This window comes from Mustela nivalis (genome assembly GCF_964662115.1).
Source record: "Mustela nivalis genome assembly, chromosome: 13".
NCBI lineage: Eukaryota > Metazoa > Chordata > Mammalia > Carnivora > Mustelidae > Mustela > Mustela nivalis.
Window position 1 is genome coordinate 23311187 of NC_139032.1, and position 20635 is coordinate 23331821.

General features: G+C 39.8%; 1 long non-coding RNA gene and 1 pseudogene across 2 annotated transcripts in view; one reads left to right on the plus strand and one right to left on the minus strand.

Moving 5' to 3' along the window:
* The window catches only part of LOC309846291 (spermatogenesis-associated protein 31D1-like), a 911407-nt pseudogene that overhangs the window by 13336 nt on the left and 877436 nt on the right, over positions 1 to 20635 (plus strand). The window lies entirely within an intron of this gene.
* On the minus strand, positions 11162 to 15383 carry LOC309846406. Its single transcript, XR_014301920.1, has 4 exons — positions 15245 to 15383; positions 14501 to 14692; positions 14196 to 14316; positions 11162 to 11513 (listed from the first exon to the last, which is right to left on the minus strand). It is a non-coding gene; the product is annotated as an uncharacterized lncRNA (long non-coding RNA).

Below are 20635 nucleotides of genomic sequence, written 5' to 3' on the forward strand. Positions count from 1 at the left end.
AGCACCAGTTATTGAAGAGACTGTCTTTTTCCCATTGTATATTTTTTCCTGTTTTGTCGAAGATTAATTGACCATAGAGTTGAGGGTCCATATCTTGGCTCTCTACTCTGTTCCACTGGTCTATGTGTCTGTTTTTATGCCAGTACCATGCTGTCTTGGGTGACCACAGCTTTGTAGTAAAGCTTGAAATCAGGTAACGTGATGCCCCCAGTTTTATTTTTGTTTTTCAACATTTCTTTAGTGATTCAGGGTCTCATCTGATTCCATACAAATTTTAGGATTATTTGCTCCAGCTCTTTGAAGAATACTGTCAAGCAGAGATAGTCATTTATCATATAGTTTCACTTATTTGTGGAGCATAACAAATAGCATGGAGGACAAGGACTGTTAGAGAGGAGAAGGGAGTTGGGGTAAATTGGAAGGGGAGGTGAATCATGAGAGACTATGGACTCTGAAAAACAATCTGAGGGGTTTGAAGTGGCGGCGGGGTGGGAGGTCGGGGTGGTGGGTATTATAGAGGGCACGGATTGCATGGAGCACTGGGTGTGGTGAAAAAATAATGAATACTGTTATGCTGAAAATAAATAAATTAATTTTAAAAAAAGATATGTGTCCAAAAAGCTAAACCTAATAATTAATCTATTGTATTTATTATCTTCTTGGTTAACATGCCCAGAGGATAATGCCACAGTGGTGAGTCAAACATACCACACAACTATTTACGTTATATTTCTAGATAAAATAACAAAATTGCACTTACTAAAAACACTACATCACTTTATCCTTCAGTTTCTTCCCATATCTTGTCTCCTCAGGTGACACATGCTCTTATGTCATATGACATGAGTGCGGGGCCTCTGAGAAGAAAGCCCACAGCAAGGGTACAGAAGCTGTGAGGAAATCTGGATAAGCAGGTAAGCAGGCTATTATTTGGCCTAATTAGAAAGTCCTCTTCCTACACTTTAGAATCCAGAGGTTTCAGAAACAAAATTAAAACGGTGCCACAACCAAGTCATAGATGCAAGTCCAAATGCTTATAATTGCTCCATCACCCCATGAGAGGTTCTGATTAAAATAAGTCACATTGACCTTAGATGACATGGCCTTAGGGCAATTATTCCCCACAGGACTTAATTAAATGCAATTAGACTAGTGAGAGTATATTTAACAAGGCCCCTTGCAATACCTATGTTTCCAATTTATTTTTCCAGCAACTTTCAATAAGGATTTGATTCATTCAACATCCATCAATGGATAATGATTTAATACTCACCCCTACAAGGTGACAGTAGGATACCTGCGTCCCATGATTCAGAAATTAGAGAGAAAAGACAGACACATGACAAATTAAACAGTGCTGCCCAGATTTATCTGGTAATTGTATCCTAGATGTATAGAAAATAGTAGGAACTGATACAGGCCTGTATTAGGCCACTATTAATTATAACAAGAGCCTCGCATATGAACAATGATTTCTGGCAATAATATGAGAAGCCACAAGCATTGTGCAAGTGATTCTGGACAAGGGAGGCACAATGTCAAATATGACTTCCTGGGTTAAAGCATGGATGTCAGGAGGCAGCAGGCAGTAGTGGTCATCAGAGAGGGGAATCAGAGAGGACCCTGAGAGGAAAAAGGAGGGGTCCAAGGACAGAGAGTCCTGAGAAGGTTCAGGAGTGCACAGTCAGGGATGAGCCAGGGTCTAGATAGTCAGAAACTGAGGTGAACCTGGGCACTTTAGATCTGAGCAAGGAATGAGTTTGGAATGAGCAGACTTCTGGGGCCCCAGAAGACTCAGACACTGAAGGGAAAGGGGCAGCCTCCCCAAACCAGGAAATCTGGAATAAACCGTGTTATTATAACCCAGAACACAGCCTTGGCAGCAGCAAACAAGAGTCTGGCAAGGGATTCCAGTCAGGTGTGGATATACAGAATTAACAAAGCACTGACACTACTAACTGGAGCCCCTGGTTTTCTTAGGGTGTCTGCAAATCTGCAGAAGCTCCAAGAAAAGAAAGAAAAGAAACAAGTGAAAATTAAATTTTAAAAAATATATAGTTGTAATCATCACAGAAAAAAGAGCAAGGTAGGATTCGTCACGTAATAGTTTTGATCTTTGGGAACTGGAATATGCATGAAAGTAGAATATGAAGTTGTCAGTGAGGCTAAATGTATTTCTCCGGTTCTGCTGGAAACTGAGGAAACTTTTGCTCCAACCAGGAAGTTGCTGAGATGTTTCTTTGTTTGTTAGTTAGGCACTGTCCTACCCCAGAATTGCAGTAGAGATAAGGTCATGTGCAACTCCTAGTTACAGAAAGCAGTATGGAAAGTGAGTTCACCCGGATCTGATTTAGTTCTAGAAGAAGAAAACAGGTGTGTGTGTGGGGCTGGGGGCATGCTAATATTAGGAGAATCAGCTGGTTTCCAGGAGAAATGATGAGTTGTGCAGGCATGGAGCAAGACATTGAAGGAAGTCTCTACTAGCCGGCTGAAGGAAGATTAGGGCTGAAGTATAGACTTTGGAGTCATACAGAGAGCTGATAAATGAAGGTGAGTAGGGGAGGCATTGTTACTTCTCAATAAGTCACATCATCTGTTATTTATATGAAATTCTTTCTGTTACCTCCATTTTTAAGGGGCTGACTCATTTTACATAAACAAGAGTATGCCTGGTGTTGTAGACTTTGACCCCAGTTGGACATGATCTTAATTAGATGGACAGAAGTGGATGTTTGTGAACTGGAAACATCTGAAGGTGCAGTTTAAAAGATACCTGCTGCAAAGAGGTGACAGAGCAGAGCCTAGGGGCTGGCTGGTCATCAGCAACCATTGAGCAGATGCTCAAGAAAATAGGGTTTATACCTCCATCAGTCACTTGAGTTAAGACTGGCTCATTTCAGCATTTGAAAAATCATGGGAGATATGCTAAAAATATTCTCTCTTGAGTTTTCAGTTATTTTCTGGTTGCTATCATGGCGTCATTATCCTGGCCCTTCACATGGCATCCTGGAACTTCTGCCTCTATTCCAACCTAAACTTCAAAGCCAAAAGCAAAATAAAAGGTAAAATAAACCCAAACAAAAATATTCTGTGTGGGAAACTGCTTTTGAATAAAGGTTTTACTGGTTTATAAAACATCTGAATTTAGAGTACAGTGGCCAAACGCTTCAGGTACTCATTTTCTCACTGAGCCAGCTTTAGTGCCATTAACTATGGGTGAATGTTGGGGTGGGTATGACACCCTATATGCAGAAACAGGTCTGGGTCCATTGGCTTGGTGATAGCAAGGACAAGTGTGTACCATGCCAACTCTATTGAAACGCACCCAATTTTGGAGCAACAATTTAACATAAGCAGCCAAACATGGACTTAGTCCAGCCGCAAATGTCCTACTAAAACTGTGTGATGGCTCATAAAGATAGCTCTGTCTCTAGGAATTTTATGGACAAAAACAGTGTGTTGAACTGATAAATAGCATCCCCAATAGTTCCATAAAGAGCTATGTCTGTATTGCTTTGGACCACCATGCAGCAGAGAAATGTCCAGCAGAAGGAATTAAGAATGAAGCCTGCACTCTCCTTTTCTTTCTTATGCTGCAAATATGACTTCATTTTTTCCCCTAATCTTCAAACTGGAAAAAGAAAATTCTAAGTATATCAAATGAAAGAATGTTAAGGCGCACCATTGTTTTGAGAAGGCATCTTCCACTGCGTCACTAATGTCCCTTCTGTGACAATCCATGATCCTGGATATGTTTCTTTTGGAATTATGCCCACATATCTCTTAAACATCTTTAAATTTAAATGCAAATAATGAGAATTATACGACACGTTGGGTTTCCCTTTTTGTACTAGTTTCTAAGGAGCTCAGAGTGAAAATCAGTGCGGACTTTCTTATCCCAAGCACTTAAATACAATGATTTTCTGCCTCCTTTATGTGAATCCACCCTCTTTTTAAAAATATCTATTGTAAGTATAGTTTGACATGTTTTTAATTTCTCAATATTTTGGAGGGAGTGTAATTTTTTGAGGGTATAAAGTTGAAGAATAGAAAGAAATAGAATTAGTTCTTTATTACCCATGCTTTGCATGGTTATTATGACCTGAGATATTTTTTCCAACACAGTGTGGCTTTGTTGAGTGGATAACATTAATGCACATCATACTATCTTGCCACTGAGCTTCCTATGGGATCTTGTTTATTTTGCTCCAAAGTATAAAGGGTGGATTTAAGATGGAAAGATAGGAAAAGATGAGGTGAAAGGGGGAGGAGCAAGAGAAGAATACATAGTTTCTTGAACAAGTGAGTGAGAATAAAGGTGTTTTTGAATAATTTTTATAAAATACTTTGAAATTCTTTTTCTCTCTGAAATTGTACATACTTTCCCAGCATTAGCATGAGTTATTGAGAAGTTATTATAATGGCAGTGCTTTATATGACATCAACAGAAAGAATGAGCACATGTAAACTTTTGATCATACAGAAGACCCATTGAGATAAATGCCAGAATTTTCCTGTAGGATGTATTAAGTGTATTTTGACTTTATATTTGGTCTTAGATACTGAAATATTTTACTCTTACCCAAATCCTTTTGACCTTGGCAATTTGGGAACTAATATGTGTTTTGTGCTATGTTAAGATATCATCAATTATGAGATTTATAACTGCTAATGAAATTATAGGGTACTCCACAAAATGAACTTCTGGGCTTTAACTGATGGTTTAGGACGGGAATTTCTCAGAGAAATTGTGAATGAATTCATTCAGTGAGAGAAAGAAATACCAAAATATGCTATTTCTTCTGGATGCCTGAAGACTAAAATCCTATCTATATTCTCAACAAGGTTAGAAAAACCCATATTCTTTGGCTGAAATTAGAAGCGGAAATTGTAGATGTATTAGGATTCTTTAATGAGATCTCTTGCATAAAATGAACAAGGTGATAGTCAAGAAACTAATTTTTCATTTTGAAATATATGTACACTAGGGGTGCCTGGGTGGCTCAGTCTATTAAGTTTCTGCCCTTGGCTCAGGTCGTGATGCCAGGGTCCTGGGACCATGTCCTGCATCAGGCTAAAGAAGCCTGATGAAAGACTTTATGGGGAGCCTGCTTTACCCTCTGCTTGCTGCTCTGCTTGTGCTCTCTCTCTCTCTTTTGGACGAATAAATAGATAGATAAATAAGTAAATAAATAAAATCTTAAAAAAAAATATATATATATATATATATATATATATATATATATATATATATATGCATGCTAAGGAATAACAAGGTACCCACATACTTAATAGCAACTTCTATTTTTTATTAGACTGATAGGAAAATTCAGTGGGTAAAGATGATAGGATATTGGTGCTTATGCCAATAGTTGCATTCCTTCTTCAATGAGAATTTCTTCGTCTTTTCACTGCTAGAGCACGGTAGTCACCCCTGAGGCCTAACACACAGTAAGTCTACATTGGGCTACAGGATCTCTTCATTCTGACTAAATTAACCTTTCGAATTCATCAAATAAACAGGCTCTGTTTCTGTTAATTGGCCATTTTATTGAGTAAACTGATTGACTTGAGCATTCATTTCAGGTCACTTAAAAATGTATACCTGCAGTATACATGATCTCTGTAGATTCAACAGGTCTTATTGAAATCTAATGCTTGAAAACAAAAATGGCCATCTCTAAGTAGCATAGGAAACTTATACAAAGCCAATTAATTTTTCAAATCTCTTTTTAATTCACTTATTCAGCAGAAATTTTTTGAATAGTAATGGGAGAAACTATGAACCAGTCAGACCTATTATTTCTTTTGTCCCTGGAGCTTATGGCTAGGGATAGTGTTCTCGGTGCAAAGCTAGGAGTTAGTGCAGCGTTACATGGGAGGACATGGACAGGACATCTAACCCTGCTGGAGGTGGGGTGGGAGCAGAGAACAGACTAGACTTCCCGGAGGAAATGACCAAAGCTGGAAGGTGTGATGGGGAGACTGATGCAATAAGAAGCAAGAAATACATGACCTATTTTTCACTATATCAAAAGAAAAGAAGAAAAAGATGAATGTGGAAAATGGCAAGAATCTGCCAGGATTCCATTTGTGATTTTCTTTGTGGAACAAGATGGGGTACAATCACATTCTTGGTGTAGGGGAAGGAATGAGGAAGACAAATCAGGATGGGATAATACAGGCAGGGAGAATTGTGCAAGTGAGATAGAAGGTTTGAGAAAAGTAAGGAATATAATAGGATTGCCAACAGCATTGAGAGTCCAGTTAAGATGAGTTCATGACTTTTTAGAGACATCATTTCCCATAGTTCTGTGATATCAACCAGCAGGACTCCATTGATCAGGTATAGATGTAGAGGAAATGGTGAGATGGATAACTGAGGGCAATGGTTTTGTTAGGCTGGAGTGTTAGAATAATCACGGGCAAAGAGTGAGTTTGAAAACATAAACCATCTAGTCTCACTTGAATAGGAAAAGCAGTAACTCTGGAGGAAGCTGATAGAGAGGTTCAAGGTATTAGGAGTCTCAGTGGGGTCAAAAAACCAATCTCAATAGTGACTCATTAAGAGGGTTCAATGATAAAGTAGGGGCCAACCCTTGGGGGAGCACTTCCAGATGATGACACAGTGTAGTGTGTTTCTAAAGAACAGGTGGCTGAAGTGAAGTAATGGTAAAATTCTCTGGAGTAGAAGCCCTGGGTGGCAAGAGAGCATTCATGCTGGTGTGGGAGCTGCATAGGAGGATGTTAGGATATGAGAAATGATGGCAGACTCTGAACCATGTGTTAGGCTCACTAACGAACTGAAAACAGGATAGTGGGCATTTCATAGAAGCAGAGTTTTTAAAAGATCTTGGGGTAGTTATAGCATGGGGAACAGATAAACACCAACCACATCTGCCCCCAGGCTGGGAAAGTGAGCAGCTTCTCCTAGAGAAGGTGTCAATAACTCACTATCCTCAGGAGAGAGCTTCTGGGAAGAAAGGTGAAGAGCGAAGGATTTAGACACAAAGAGGTGCCATGACTTGCCCAAAGTCACCAAATAAGACACTCGGGCTTTATCAATACCCCTTGGTACTTAAGGTTTTATCAATATCCCTTGGTACTTAAGGTTCTAATACTTGCCATAGACTTTCTTACTGCAAGTACTTGCAACTCCCTGCCAAGGAATTCTATGACTGCAGGGCAAATAGAATGGGCAGGAGAGGGCTTATGCCCCAGGACCAACACTTAACAAATAATGGAAAAAGACAGTGAATACACGTCCATGTTCCTTTGCCCCCAGATAGTACAACTCTAAGCTATGTTCTCTACAGTTTCCCAGAGTCCCTAGAGGTGAGCTATAGTTGTCCACGCCGGCTCATTAATGCATTCTGCATTGGTCTTTTCCTTGTTTGTCTTGTGTTCCCCCCTCCTTAGCTTCCTGGGATCGTGTTGCCTCCTCAAATGCAAGATGCCCATCTATATTTGAATTTCATATAAAGAATATTTTTTAGTGTAATTATATTCCAAATTTTGCATGGGGCACAACTTATACTAAAACAATTTTTTGTTATTTATTTGAACTTCAAATTTAGCTGAGTTACTGCATGTTTATTTGCCATATCTAGCAACCCTATTTGGGATTGTCTTTCAAATAATCAGTGTGTATTCCTATCCTTGCCTCAAGATCTGCTTCTGATGGAGCCCAAAGTAAGATAGTCAGCACTATTCCAGAGAGATAAGCTGTGGAGAAAACAAACTTGAGAAGCAACATTCAAATAAGATTGAAATGATAAATGGCTGTCGTTCTCTTGCCAGCTCTGAAGTTACTAGAAAAAGGCTACAAACCAGCCTCAGCACATTTAGCTTGATTTCTAAAAGCCATCACCTCATCAGAAAGCACCTATTATCCAGTCACCTTTATTAAACTCAATGCCAAGTATCATTAGTACAGCAATGCTATGATGATATGTATTCATTCCATCAGCAAATGTCCTAAATGTCTATCACTGGAGAACAACCTCTGTTTCGATAAAATAATATAACTGAATAGGAAAAGGGGAGGCCATGAATCCCTGGTGATCTCCTTGACCCCCCACTTCCTAGCAATAAGTTGGGCTTGATTACATCAACACTGGAATCCCAGATGCATTATTATTAATGAACTTGCAAACTGAGGCTTACTTGTTAATAATTTAATTAAAACCCCAAGTGTTTACTTGTTGCTGTTCCTCCCAAGAGATTCCTTTGCAAATTCTGCATAGAAGCTGTCTCGCTCTTATGCCCCAACAATATCGCCAACATTTTCCAAGCTGATACTCAGTACACCCTAATTCCTTATTTCCACGAAAACCTCCAAGCCTTGATGGTGTGTGGTTTCATTCCTCATCAGTGTAAAACTAGGCCTTTCAGAATATCTTCATTTCCTCCAGCATGTCTGGTGATTCCTGTGTCTTGAATTTCAATAGCAGAAGTTCAGTTGTTTATCACTTTTGTTTATGTGCAGTTAACAGAGATCGTTGGTGCTGTTGCAAAGTTGGGTTCAATCCAGATATAAAACTTGTTCAAGTGTTAAACAAAATTGTTGGTTTAATGAATGTGTGGTAACTTCTCTAATTATTTAAAATGATATCACACTGGTGCAATCTAATTTGGGCATCCACATTATTTTTATCTCTATTTTTAAAATGTAATCTATTTAAACTAAAATGAAACAAAAAACCCAGTTCACCCATTTCTCTAATCCCCTTTCCCCTGCCTCTGGCAAGCTCTGATCTCTTCTTTTCTCTGGATCTATGACCTTGTTTTCTTTGTTATAAATTCCACACTTAAAAGAGATCATACAGTATTTCTAACTCATTTCACTTAACAAAATGCTCTTATTTCTGACTTATTTCACTTAACAAAATGCTCTTTTGGTCCATATTGTCACAATGGCAAGATTTAGTTCTATTTTTAATTTTTTGAGAAAACTCCATACTGTTTCCCATAGTGGCTGAAACAATTTATATTCCCACCAACAGTGCACACAAAGGTTCTCTTTTCTCTGCATCCTCGCCAACACTTGTTATTTCTTGTCTTTTTGATACTAGCCATTCTGCCAGATGTAAGGTGTTATCTCCTTATGGTTTTGATTTGCATTTCCCTGATGATTGATGATATTGAGCATCTTTTCATGTACCTCTTGGCCATCTCTATGTCTTCTTTGGAAAAATGTCTATTCGGATTGCCATTATTTTCATGTATATTACCAATCTGTGGCAGTATCAGGAAACCTCAGGGCTACCAACAGCACTTGAGTCACTGGGGAATGCTAGTGAAGTTCACTTTAAAGAAAATAACTCTCACTTTTATATGCATTCACAGACTTCTTTTTGATTTCCATGGTGAGCCTATTGACTTCAATCGGTCCTTTTAGGATCACTTAGAAGGCCAGAGACTCATCGTGTCCTGATTCATTGACTTTGCTCCATGCTCGGCACTTGTTTGAAATCTGTGGGGTTCTGTCTAAAAGAAACTCAATAGGCAGCAGAGAGAGGCAAGTGTCTAGTCTCAAGCCTCCCTTGTAAAATGATTACAAAACCAAGTGGAGACTGGGAAACTGGGTATCATCTTGATAATGAGTCATCTTCGGAAAATGAATACTCAGATCCAGCGTGGCAGGAGAATGACTACAAAAGAAGGGACTTTATAAAGGGTCTTACATCTTTCTCCCCTGCCTGTGCAAACTTCACCACTTTGAAATCTTAAGAAGAAGTTGGTCCTACACCAGAGTTTGAAGGCAAATGATCTCCTGATTTCAAATCATGAAATTGAATAAAAATTGAAATCAAGATGAATGAAGATAACTATCTTCATTTACTTTCATCATATATTCCTAATTATATTTCAGGATTTTCCCTGTAGAATGAATGAATGGCAGTAACCCTGCCCAGAGGAGCTGTAAGGGTTCCAAAACAATGCACAAAATCACAGCGAGCCTTCTCCTATCTGCTTCTTTGTGAGGTCAGCATAGTTCTAATAATAATATCAGATAGTTTTTCTATTAACGGCAACTTAGGGAAATATGTACTTCCTAAGACCAGTCTGAAGAACCATAGTCCTGATGTCCCCTTTCCTTGCTCCATTTGGTTAATCCTACACTATATTTGAACATTTGAACATGACACAGTAACATAGATCGACTGAGGGGGGCAGGGTGCTCAATGACCAGGCATCCCAGGCTTTGCACCTCACTCATGACCAAGAGCTCTCCACTCATTCATACTCTAATTCAACTTTGTAATTAATTTTATTTAACTATTTAACACATTCTGAGTGATTTTTAGATCATTTAGTGTCTAGACAGTGCTCATATGACGTAAGATGAAGTGAATGAAACATGGAAAAATTCACACAAAATGGGAATTTTTCTGAGGGATTGAGCCAGTTAGCTATTTCATGGAATTCAACAGTTCATTTTTAAAAAACATTTTATTTATATATTTATTTTTTTTTCAATAGTTCATTTGTAAGAATGACTTTTCTTTATTATTTGAACTTGGCTGGGCATACCAACGTTTGCCAAGAGGATAGTTTTTTCATAATGTTAATGTCTTCAGACTATCCATGTGTAACCTTCATGCTGTTCTCACCTTCATAGGAATTTGGAAAGACCTTAGTTGAAAAATTAAAATTCATAGGCATCTCCCCCAAAACTTTTTTTCCTTCCTTCCTTCCTTTCTTCCTCTTTCTCTTTTCTTTTCTTTCTTTTTTTGTCACTGCTTGTAGAGCACACCTCAGAGTCTACTGGGAACCTGTTTTTACTACACAGCTTTTCCAAAGACCCAGGGCAAAGGCCACATCGTTTTAATGTGGAAATTAATGAAGGAAATGACTCTTTTGAGCAAGTACCAGATAAAGTTAGTGATTTACAAAGGCTTTTATCAGACTCCTGATGGCTTTTACAGAGTGGAACACTACATGACCCCAGTGATTTGTTTTCATTTACAAAGGTGCAGAGGCTTTGAATTTAAAAATGGAACATTTTCTTGGCAAATGTAAACAATTTAACATCCATTTCCCATCCAGCTATTCTACCAGGCTTTGAATTTAAAAATGGAACGTTTTCTTGGCAAATGTAAACAATTTAACATCCATTTCTCATCCAGCTATTCTACCAGTTCAAAAGAGTTTATATGAGTCTTATCTGTATTCTATTTCCTGCTGATTGGCAGCACCTCCTCGTTCAGCTGGGAAGCCAAAAATGTGCTGGCTCAGATTTGAACAGGAAAGGAATAACAAAGAAAACTGGGAAATAAACGTAATGAGCGGTTACAGGGTGCTGAAAACTATACTTATCGTTTCTTATTCTCGCAGAGTTGGTGCTGCCATATTGATTTATGCCTGGGAAGTCTTTTATGGAAACACACAACAAAAGCTTCAGATTATTTTGTCAACAAGAATACACAGTTTACCTTATCTTCAAAGTCCCCATCTATTCCTGATTTGAACAGTTCCATATTCCGTGCTTGCTGAGATCTCTGTGAGCCCTGGAGGAGATATGCATTGGATACAGTAATTCACCATAAGAGTTAAAGGCACCCAAAATGTCACAGAGCTGGTTTTCTAGGCCGGACAAAGAATTCTGGGGGAGCCATGAACAGTCTGGAGAACAAATTGTGGCTCTTCCAGGCCGACTTAGAGACAGTTTACTGAACCCCAGAGACCCTTTTTTTATTTTCTTCCAGAATGCAGAAGACATTTATTTGGCATATTGTTTGAGGGTCTTGAGTTTCTTTCTCACATTCAAGGCCTGGACAGTTGGAAAGGGGAAGAGGGAAATAACAAAGAAAGCCATCTAGACATTTTGTAGTGGAGCATCACGTTTATAAACCCTTTCCTTGCCTTGTCCTAACAATACATTATGAACTGAGATAAAATACTAGATCATAAACTTGGACCACACTGTAAGGATGACAGGAAAGCATTATAGTTTTCTTTCCTAAAATAAAACCTTAATTTGTTTTAAGATTACGTGACCAACAATTTCTGTTAAAGGTCCTTCCTCTAGCCACCATCCCAGAAATTTTCTCACTTTTCATTGGCTTTGCCACCCCACATTCCCTTAGACTGTCTACCCTACACTCTGCCTGCAATTTTCACTCCACTCTCAAGCTTCAGTTTAATTGGACTTAATAAGTATATGGGTAGGGTATGTTATTTTTCAATAAATGCCCTGATTTTCTTATCAATAAACATCATGACTGTCACCACTATCTAACAAATGGATGTTCATATTAAAGATAAGACATAATGTGAGGTAACTTTAGGACTAATTAATGAAGGATAGATGTAGATGTGCTTTCTGAGGCTCTCTAGGCAAAATCATTGGTAGACAGAGAATTATAGGTGTCCCAGGTTCTAGTCCTTGACTAAGACGTGTAACCTCTTTGAGCCTCTACTTTAATCACCAATTAAATGGGGGTATGGAGCTGAGAACTTGGAAAGTCTGTGATTCCTGAAAGGTTTTTTTTAAGCTTTTAAGCTTTGTGTTTCTAGGAAGCTGACCATGACCTCAAAAATTGCTTCCTGGCTATTAGATGTCCTTGCTATGAGGAGTGCAAAGTGTTTTACTAGAATACACATGTACTTACCTTCATATTAATATTTTACATCATTGAGTGCTATTGGCTCACCAAGAGTTCACCCATCAGATAACTTCTCATTCATTAGCCAACACACCGGTGCAGTGGGTAACAGTATAAACAGTATAAACAGTTTATAAACAGTATAACAGTATAAACGGCCACCTGCAGTATAGTGACATTCCAGAGAGCAAATAGAATGGGGCATATGATGGACAAATAAATGGTAAACTGAAGTTCACCAACCAGAAATTTTAACTGACAATTAACAGCAGTTTCCTAGCCTCCTGTTCTTTTCTCTATACCATGATACCTGCCTTCTTTTTCTTTCTCTGTACAAAAAAAATACACTGATTTCCTGTCCCTGTATTCACATATGGTTTCCATTTGAGAGGTCATCGGTTATTTGGACAATGATAACAAGATATTTCATTAAAAAGCAATCTTCAAATATTGAGCAACTCCAGAGATGGAATACACTCATTAATTTCATTTGATGATATGCAGTGTATGTACACAGTTACAGCTGGAGGAGGAGGCACACCATTTCCCCAGCCTCATAAACCCAGCCTCAGATATAAGATTAGGTTTCAAGAAAGTACAAGTTCATTTAAGAGATATATGCAAAACAAGGGGCCTGGGTGGCTCAGTTGGTTAAGCATCTGCCCTTGGGTCAGGTCATGATCAGCCTCGCATCCAGCTCCTTGCTCAGCAGGAGTCTGCTTCTCCCTTTACTTCTCCCCCTACCCCAACTCGTGCTCTCTTTCTCTCTTTCTAATAAATAAAATATTATAAGAAAAGATATACACTAAGTGTACATTTTGCTTCTTACCAAGACACTAGTCCTCTGAGCATTAAATTCAAATTATATGCCCAAAGAATATCTGTTAAAACAATGAATGGGTAAGTGAATAAGTTGCCTCTATATTAATATATAGTTGACCCTTGAACACAGGTTTGATCTGCACAGGTCCACTTACATGTGGTTTTTTAACATAGTACAGTACTGCCACTGTATTTTCTCTTTCCTGTAATTTTCTTAACATTTTCTTCTCTCCAGCTTATTTTATTGTCAGAATACAGCATATAGTACATGTAAAATACAAATATGTGTTAACCAAATGTTTATGGTATCAGTAAAGCTTCCAGGCAACAGTGGTATATTAACAAAGTTCCAGTGCAGTCTAAAATTATGCATGGATTTTTGACTGTAAAAAAATCATGAATGCCCCTAATTTCCACATTGTTCAAGGGTCAACTGTATATTGCACTGGTCACTGACTAGTGCGTGATGTTTATTATGTAGTCTACTTCACCAAAGTTGGAAAGTTGGAGAAATAATATTAGTATGTCTCATATGATTTTTTTTTCTTTATCTGTTTGTTTTCTTCTCCAAGGACAGACCAATAGGCTTTTCAGGTATACAATTTTTTTTAGGTGTCTTTGAGATTTAAAAGTATACAGAGCTTTCCTAAAATGTCATTCTGTTAGATAGATAACCTGATGCCTCATGCACATCTGATGGAGACAACTATTAGGTTCATTTATAACAGTTACTGGCTGGACTGGTGCCATAGAGCTAATTACTTTGTTTTCCTTGATATAAATGATGGGATGGGGTCCACATGATCTCCCGGTTCCCTCATGGCATTAATATCCTGTGGTTCTATGAAAGCAGCAACTCCACAGACAGAATGGTCTTTGTTCACTGTAATATGTAATGGGGAAAAAATAAAGCATTTATCCATGGTTATCTTTGCATAGTGGGATAATCGATAATTTTTAACTTATTATTTAAATTTTTGGTAAGAACTTTTTTACAATGAACATTCATGATTTTATAATCAAATGAGACAAACTTTATTTTGTTTTATTTTAAGAAAAAAAAATACCTGGGGCTTTGGGTGGCTCAGTCAGTAAGCATCTTTGGCTCAGGTCATGATCCCGGAGTCCTGCTCCCTGCTCACCAAGAAGCCTGTGAGAATTCTTCCTCTTCTACTCCCCCTGCTTGTGTTCTCTCTCTTGCTGCATCTCTGTCAAAAAACCAAAAACCAAAACCAAAACAAACAAAACAAAGCAAAAAACTAAAGAAAGAAAAACAAAAGGCATTAATAGTATTAGTTTTTGTATTCAGGTCTAGAGCCATGCTTTTCAGACTTTTCTGGATCCCATACTGGAGGTTCTGATTCAGTAACTCAGAATGAGGCCTGCACATTTGCGTTTTAGCAAGCTCCAAGATCACACTTTGTGGAACCTGCGTCTAATAGTGAAGCATCATATGGATATAGTGCTTTGAGTCAATCATAGTGATAATTATTCCTTATCTGTGACTACCACACTTACAAGGAAAATCTTCTGCATCAAAAAGTATTTAACTGGGAGTTCCTGGTGGCATAGTCAGTTAAGCGTCTGACTCGGTTTCAGCTCAGGTCATGATCTCAGGGTTGTGAGATAGAGCTCCAAGTCAGGCTCCACGCTCAGCTCAGACTCTGCTTGGGACTCTCTCTCCCTGGCACTCTGCTTTCCCCAACCCTATGCGCTCTCTCTCGCTCTCTCTCTCAAATAAACAAATAAATCTTAAAAAACAAAAGAAAAAAAAAAAACAACGTAAGGATCATCTAGGGCTAAAGGATTACCAAAGACTCAGCTTCACTGAAAAACCGTGTTTCCACCCCAGATGGCACTTAAATAACCCAAAACGGGCAGCTCACTATTCCAGTTTATTCCGTTTGGGTCCTGAAGACCCAGGATTCTCCAAAACTGCACACCAAGAAAACACAGACTGATATTTACACTCACTGGTCAGTGGTTTGGAACAGATCTTTTTCTGGAACTTTGGTACTAGAATACATTCTCTGTAATGGAATTATGGGTCATACCTCAACAATGGATTAGCTGGTCAGTGAACGGAACTGACTGTTTCATCATCAGGTTTCCCTTGAAATGTCAAGAAAGAAAAACTCAAAGGGAAAGAGCGAGAAAGGAAATGGCTTCCTAGGGCCCTCAATATTAACTTAGTAAGGGCTAAAGTTTGTGTGATGAATTCTGACTTCATTATGATTTTGTTGATTTGACCACATTACTGAGGTCTAAATGACAGAAGAAAGGAGAAATGGATCTTCCAGCCACAGAATGCTTTCAATTTTTAAGTCCTCATTTCAGAAGCAGCAAAAATACTAATATTTATTGTTTTTTCAGTACTTATGATCAGAATGTTTGTTTCTCCCTAAAGTTCCTATGTTGAAGCCCTGACTAATCTCCATTGTGATGGCATTTGGGGATGGAAACTCTGGGAGGTAAATGAGGTTAGGTGAGGCCATGAGGATGGAGTACTCATGATAGTGGCCTTGTAAGAGGACACAGTGAGATCAATCTCTCCATGCTCAGGCACTGAAGAAAGGCCATGTAAGGACAGAGGGAGAAGGTGGCCATATGCAAGTCAGGAACTAAATCAAATGATCTCTTGAGCTTGGATTTCCCAGTCTCCAGAATGTTGAGAAATAAATTTCTGCTGTTTAAGCCACCCAACCTGTGGTATTATGTTACAGCAGCCTGAATACGGCACTGTTAAGACAGTGCTTAAGTGCATTATCCGATTTAGTCATCCCCACATGGCCACTTTAAAGAAGAAACTCCAAATCACCAAAATCTTTTACTGTTTTCAGGGTCAGTGTCACTTTGGCAACAGTGTTCTTTTACGTCTCACCGTAGGCTAACAGCTAAAGGATCTTGGTACATATCTTAAGTGTGTGTGTGTGTGTGTGCACAAGAACCTGTCGTGCTCATATGCGAGGTGTAAGGTGTGTTTTGAGCTCCTGAGCCTGCAGTGGGGCGGATACTGGATTCACTTTATTGAGCATTTAATTCCCTCCCATTTTCCTCTAAGCAGTTCTCTGTCTCCACATTATTCCCAGAGGGGAAAAGGGAAGGATGCAGGAAGAGGGGGAAAGGAAGAGAAAAGAAAACCAAGAGTGAAAAGAGAAGACACCTGGGTGGCTCAGTTGACCATCCAACTCTTCATTTCACCGCCGGGTCATGAGATGGAGCCCCCCACCCACCCACCCAGGCTCTGTGCTTCTCAGGAAGTCTGCTTAAGATTTTCTCTCTCCCTCTCCCTCTCCCCATTGCTCACGTGCTCTCTTTCCCTCTCAAAAAAAAAAAAAAAAAAAAAGAGAGAGAGAGAAAGGAAGAGTGATAAGAGGGCTTTCCCTCTCAAACAAACAAACAAACAAAAGTGGGAGAGAAGAGACCAAATGATGTAAAAGACCAAATAAAGAAGTAGAATTTAGAAGGAAGAAATGGAGTGACTTTGAGGATTGCTCCTTTCTCCTGCCCCGCCCTCTGCTCTGTCCCCAAATTCCCAGTCTGCTGCCAGACCCACCCCACACCTCTTGGATCCATTCCTTAACCCTGTGCCTGCTGAAGGTGTCACCTCCCTCTCCAAGTTCTACCTGAGCACTCTGGCTAGAAGCTAAAATACAAGATTTCTGTTGCACCAAGAGACAAAGAAAACACAAAAACCTACAAGGGATTTCCAACACTTTCCAGTTCTTCAAAACCACAGCTCCGTACAGCCCTTCATGAGGTGGCCCTCCAGCATGTCTTCCCTCCCAGCTCCGGAGACCTTAAATGTATGCAGCACGGACACCAGGAGCCCTCTTCAGACTGAATTCCGAACTGCCCATTACACATCACCCCATTATGCATTGCATTCCTTGGGGCCTTATTTGGGAGATGAACATCGCTGAGGAAAGAGAGGCCGTTAGGGTACAGTATATTTCAAAACACAATTAAAATAAACTCTTCATGGGGAAATGTAAAAGGCATTTGTATTCTATTAAAGCCTTTGGCCTTACCAACTGCAGAGTGCTCTGTAACAAGGTCATTAGTAACCAGTCTAATGGGCAACAGGCATCAGCTGCACAAAAACAAACAGGGCCCCCAAACACCACAATAACTTCCCGTACCTGCTCTTGTTTGCTTGCTGAGCCCTCAAACATTGGGAGTTGCTGAAATACATAAAAGCGTAAGAGCTGGAGTCAATATTTACCAGCCTAAGTGAGTGATTTTATTTAGTGAGATGACTGAACCCCTTTGAATAAACACATCTTGCCAAGAACAACACCAGGCAGGCACTGGGGGAAGGGCTAAGGCAGAACTGGTTCTGTCCTCAGGCTGCGGCTCAGAGACTGTAGAGGGGCCTTCTCTGGCCACTCACCTGCACTTCTCCGCCACCTAGGGCAAGAGATCCAGTCCAGACACAAGCTGGGAGAACTCTCCCCTCCTGCCTGCTCTGGCTTCTGAATTCATGGTTCTCCTCGCATCACTGGAAGGTTTCATAAACACTCGTTCCTGGGCCCAGAGGTGCTGATTCGGTTAAGTGCAGGGTAGGGCCTGAGGATCTGCGTTTCTAACAAGCTGTTGGTTCTGGGAGCACACTGAGAACTCCTGGTCTAAGCCCAGCTCTGTGCGATAGAAGTGTAATGCAAGCCACAGGTGTAGTTTGAAATTTTTCGATGGACATGTTTAAAAAAAAAAAAAAAAGCAAACGGAAACAGATGATATTAAGTTTAATAATATATCCCAAATATAATTAATGTAACATAATCAATGTAAAAGTGACTGAAATATTTTATGCTTTTTTTTTTTTTTTGGTACTAAGTCTTCAAATGCCAGTATGTATTTTATACTTGCATCTCATCTCCATTTGGACTGGCCATATTTCAGCAACTCCACAGCTGCGTGTGACTAGTGGTTGTTTTAGTGCTTGTGGCGGAGTTTGAGACTGTGCTCTGGGTATACAGAACCCAGGATCAGGATTTCCAGGACCTACAGCCATAAGCCTACCTCCGGAGCCCGAGTGTCCCCTCAAGTGTGTGTCTTGCTGTTGGAATAGAATGCACAAACCCAGGCTCAAAGTTTGTCTTGGTGCTGGGAATGAGCTGAACAGGTGAAGAGTATTGGAATCAACTTGGACATAAGGGTTGGGGTGTCTGTACATATGAACATGAGGCCCCCTGAGGTGTGGGACTGAGGTGGAGGAGTGGAGAAAAGGGGCAAGCCCAGAGGGAAGGAGGGAGAGGCGAGAGAAGAAAAGGCAGAGAGGAAGAAAGGGAGAGAGGCAGAGAGGGAAGGAGAGAGAGCTATGATTGATTCTGTTGCAGCCTCGCTTCAGTTACAGAACAATCCATTCCCATGACACACCCTCAGTGAGTTTCACAGAAAATTCTGGTGACCACCAGGTTTGTACTGTCTCACCTGTCTTCGGGACACTCCAGGACTCCTCAGAGGAGATACCTCATATGCCTTCCTGCTGCAGGGCTCTGCTTCCTGGCTTTTCTCCTTTCTTTTGCAAATGGCTTGGGGTCTAACTTGAAAGACTGGTCATAAAGAAAATGATTACTTTTACACTGGCTGAAATGAGGAGAGGATTCTGTGAGGAGGGATTTATACATGAAAATCAATACCGGCATTGGAAAGCATCCCCTTTTGCCCATATAAGTGCTGCCCAGAGGGTGCAGAGCTGGAATTAACCTGGATCCTTTTATTATTATTATTACTATTATTATTATTACTATCACTATTTTTAATAAAGCTGCTTTATGATAGACTCTGATGTGAGCTCCCGCTCTGCAGCTGCACCAGTGTGAAGGGAAGGAGCAAATAGTTTCATTTAAGAATTATCTTTTATCCCACTTGGTTCTGTACCCCACTTCCACCCACCAAATCCTCCTGCAAGTCTCCAGAAAGTCAAAGGGAGAGAATGAAATTAAGCTTTTTATGGGCATAAACTCTATTTTCCAACATAATACGAACATTACCATCATAAAAGACAATGAGCTCTTTACCTGATTTTATAGGTTGTTTAATTTGTGATTTGCGATAATAAAAATTAGCTTTTGTATGGACGCTGTACTGAATGCTTACTGTCTGCCAGACTCCATGCTTGGTACTTTGCTTACTTCACTAATTTTTTTCAACAATCCTGTCAGAAGAAATGAGACCCATGTCTTTAGGAGGGAATGAGTGCTTGATAGCCTTTCTCCTACCAAAGTCTTTTTGACTCTTCAAACTGTGCCATTTGCTGGATGGGAAAGATGGAATGGAGGGTTGCTCCTCGTTGTCTAGAAGAGGTAGTGGAAGCCTCATGTATCTGTGCCAGTTATTGGGGCAAGCATCTGCCATTCTTTCCGTTAGAGCCTACAAAGAAGGGGTGGTAAGAAATTGCTTTTGTGATAACCCAAGAGTCAGTCCTTGAATCCTCCATCATTCTCATACCTCACAACCAGTTCATTGATAAATCCCATTAGTTCTACATTTAACAATCTATCAGACTCTGGGAGTGTCTGGGTGGCTCAGTCAGTTGGCTGTCTGGCTCTTGGTTTTGGCTCAGGTGATGATCTCCGGGTGGTGGGATCAGGCCCCACATCAGTCAGGGAGTGTGCTAGAGATTCTCTCTCTCTCCCTTTGCCCCTACCCCCCAACTATGTGTGTGTGTGTGTGCTTTCTCTCTAAAATAAATAAGACCATTTCCTTACACCACACACAAAAATAGACTCAAAATGGATGAAGGACCTCAATGTGCGAAAGGAATCCATCAAAATCCTTGAGAAAACAGGCAGCAACCTCTTTGACCTCTGCCGCAGCAACATCTTCCTAGGAACAACGCAAAAGGCAAGGGAAGCAAGGGAAAAAATGAACTACTGGGATTTCATCAAGATCAAAAGCTTTTGCACAGCAAAGGAAACAGTTAACAAAATCAAAAGACAACTGACAGAATGGGAGAAGATATTTGCAAACGACATATCAGATAAAGGACTAGTGTCCAGAATCTATAAAGAACTTAGCAAACTCAACACCCAAAGAACAAATAATCCAATCAAGAAATGGGCAGAGGACATGAACAGACATTTCTGCAAAGAAGACATCCAGATGGCCAACAGACACATGAAAAAGTGCTCCACATCACTCGGCATCAGGGAAATACAAATAAAAAAATAAAATATATCGGACTCTAAGAATGGTTC